We start from the raw sequence: 3,389 nt of genomic DNA, 5'->3' as shown, positions 1-3,389 counted from the left end.
GAGAATTAGAGGGTGCTGGATCTCCTAATTGCCACGGGAAGGGGGCGCTAGTGGGATCACGGCTGCTCCTAGGCCCCACCCCGTGACAGCCTCAATTCTAGTTTTGTGATAGATCACAGAAACATAGGGTAGAAAGGGACCTCAAAGGTCATTTGATCCAAATCCCTGCATGAAGTCAGACTGCAAGATTCGTATTCAGTTTTGGCCTCTTCCTAAATTAGGTACTTCTTTGAGTCTCTCTTGGAAGGTGAACTATAATTATTGTAGAAGAACTATGAGATTTGTATTTCCCATGGTGCTGAACTATTACTGAGGATGACTTTTGCCTTTATCTTTAATATAAATACTTTTTATTCATAACTTGCTTGACACAGTTTGCCTAATCTTGAATCCACATCTAAAGTGTTAACTACAGTTCAAAAACACTTGTAAATAGATCACTTGATCTCCATTTACAGTGGAAGCAGGATCATTTGTATCAAGGTGGCTTGCAACTAGCTTAATTTGCATCAGATTGCCAAATTACAGATCGGCTGCATCTTTTTCTTTCAGAGAGCTGTGTCTCTGCTCAGTTGAGTACCGCAGCAGTCCTGTGTGGGTAGCTGTTTGCTGCAGCTCTGTGTATTCTTGCTCACTTTGCAGCACGTATTCTTTGTTGGGGAATAAGAAACCTAATTTTGAGAAGTATCTGATTCTACTGTATTCTATAAAGACTCTGCATAGACTGCACAAAGTTGCTCTTTTGTTATTCTCTCCCATCCAGTATCCAAATACAAGAAAGTCTTAAAGTTCTATTAATCTGTAGATGCTCCAGAAAACTCATAGAACTCTTTACTATCAGGGCTGGTTCCTGCAGAACCACAAGTGGAAAAAATCCTTAGCTTCATGTGAAGAACTATGTAAAAAACAGCCACATAGTACTCTGTCTAGCTTTTATAAGCTGTGCCTGCAAGCTTCATCAGATTCTTCCTTGCAGAAAGGGAATTCACTGAAATCATGTTTATAAAGTGGCATTGAAAAGAAAATGGGCAAAATAAAAAACTAGCAATGAATGGAGCATTTGCCTAGATGGATTAATTGATGAGGAAAATTTAATTTTTGTATCAACTGAGGGATTAACTAAGGTCAAAGAATAGTTTTATTGTAATGTAAGAATTTAGAATTAAGCAAATAGATGAAACTGAGGAAAAGAAACAAATTTAAATGCCAGGAACCATTCTGTAGAAGCAGGAGCCTAGTTTGTAGAAGAAACTGGTAGAAGTTTCTTCTTGTACCCAGAAACTGGGTACAAACTGTTCAAGAAGGGCAGGCAAGGGAGAAGAGGAGGAGGAGTTGTACTTAAGTATAAGAGCCATGTAGGAGAGCTAGCTGTACTTTAAGGAAGCCTTGCTTAGAGTACAGGAACAAGCCATCCCAACACACAGGAAAACTAGCAAGTATGGCAGAAAACCAGCTTGGTTTAGCAGGGAACTCTTCAGTAAACTAAATTACAAAAAGGCAGTTTAAAAGAAGTGGAAACTTGAAGAAATAACTAGGGAAGAATATAAGAGTATTGTATGGGCATGTAGGGATGAAATCAGGAAGACCATAGCGCTATTGGAGTTGCAGCTAGAAAAGGATGTGAAGTGTAACAGGAAGAGTTGCTATAAGGATGTTGGTAGCAAGAGGAGGATCAGGGAAATGAGAGTCTCTTACTGAAAGGGGAAGGCAACCATGTGACAGAAAATGCAGAAGTGCTCAATGCCTTTTTTGCCTCCATCTTCACAGGCGAGGGCAGCTTCCAGACAACTGTACTAGGCAGCACAGTTTGGAGAGGTGAGCAGCCCTCAGTGGTGAAAGAACAGGTTAGGGACCACTTAGAAAACTGGATGTGTATAAGTCCATGGGACTGGATAGGATGCACCCAAGGGTGCTGAGGGAGTTGGCTGATGAGATTGTAGAGCCATTGGCCATCATCTTTGAAAACTCATGACGATCAGGAGAGGTCCCGGATGATTGGAAAAGGAGAACATAGTGCCCATATTTTAAGAAAAGAAAGAAGGAGGATCCAAGGAACTACAGACCAGTTGACCTCACCTCAGTCCCTGGAAAAATCATGGACTGGGTCCTCAATGAATCTATTTGTAAGCACTTGGAGGAGAAAAAGGTGATTAGGAACAGTTCAGTTAGCATGGATTCACAAAGGGCAAGTTGTGCCTGACCAATCTGATTGCCTTCTATGATGAGGTGACTAGCTCTGTGAATATGGGGAGACTGGTGGATGTGGTGTACCTTGATTTTAGCAAGGCTTTTCATATGGTCTCCCACAATGTTCTCGCAGGCAAGCTAAGGAAGTATGGGTTGGATAAATGGATTGTAAGGTGGATAGAAAACTGTCTGGAGCATTGGGCTTGGAGTAGTCATCAATGGCTTGATGTCTAGTTGGCAGCCAGTATCAACTGGAGTGCTCCAGGGGTTGGTCTTGGGGCCAGTTTTGTTCAAAGTCTTCCAGCATAAATGTCTATGAAATCAGTGACCTGGAAGATAGCATAGAGTACACCTTCAGCAAGTTCGCAAAAGACACCATGCTGCGGGGAGTAGTGGATAGACTGGGGGGTAGGGCTAGGATTCAGTGACCTAGACAAATAGGAGGACTTAGGACGGAACAATCCCATGAACCAATACAGTCTGGGGGCTGACTGGCTGGACAGCAGCTCTGCAGAAAAGGATCTGGGGGTTACAGTGAACAATAAGCTGAATATGAGCCAGCAGTATGGCCTTATTGCCAAGAAGGCTAACGGCATACTGGGCTGCATTGGTAGGTGTGTTGCTAGTATGTCAAGAGAAGTAATTATTCTCTCCTGTTCAGCACTGGTGAAGCCACATCTGTAGTACTGTGTTCAGTTTTGGGCCCCTTACTACAAAAAGGATGTGGCCAAATTGGAGAGAGTTCAGCAGAGAGCAACAAAAATGGTGAGGAGGCTGGGGGATATGACTTGTGAGGAAAGACTGGGGGAACTGGGCTTAGTTACTCCAGAGAAGTGACATGTATTTGAATATCAAACTACTTGGTTTTGGCAGGAAGGAAGTGGGGCAGGACCAAAAATAAATATGAAATAATTAAGGGCTGTTTTTATAAATAACCAGTTAGGTTTGAGGAAGGCATATCTAAAATGCATTAGCTATGCTTTTTTCCGTTTAAAATCTGGGAAATTTAAATGCTAAGGTTAATGGTGTTGAACTTGAAACAATACCTTTAGGTTTTCTAGACTTTGAAATGCTCATTTCCAACTTTAATGGTTTGTTAATGCTGGTATTTTTTTTAATTAAGGAATTTTTAATCGAATGCTATTTAAGAACTTTAAGCTTTTGAAGAAATGTTATTAAATATGCCTTTTTTTTTTTTTTTT

General features: G+C 41.2%; 1 protein-coding gene across 1 annotated transcript in view; it reads left to right on the top strand.

Annotated features, from left to right (window-relative positions):
* The window catches only part of LOC109291928, a 66,523-nt gene that overhangs the window by 39,354 nt on the left and 23,780 nt on the right, over positions 1-3,389 (top strand). The window lies entirely within an intron of this gene.

The sequence above is a fragment of the Gavialis gangeticus genome, unplaced genomic scaffold (genome assembly GCF_001723915.1).
Source record: "Gavialis gangeticus isolate Ggan-Ray unplaced genomic scaffold, GavGan_comp1, whole genome shotgun sequence".
Lineage (NCBI taxonomy): Eukaryota > Metazoa > Chordata > Crocodylia > Gavialidae > Gavialis > Gavialis gangeticus.
The sequence above is the reverse complement of the archived record's forward strand: the minus strand, read 5'-3'. Positions and strand labels throughout refer to the sequence as shown.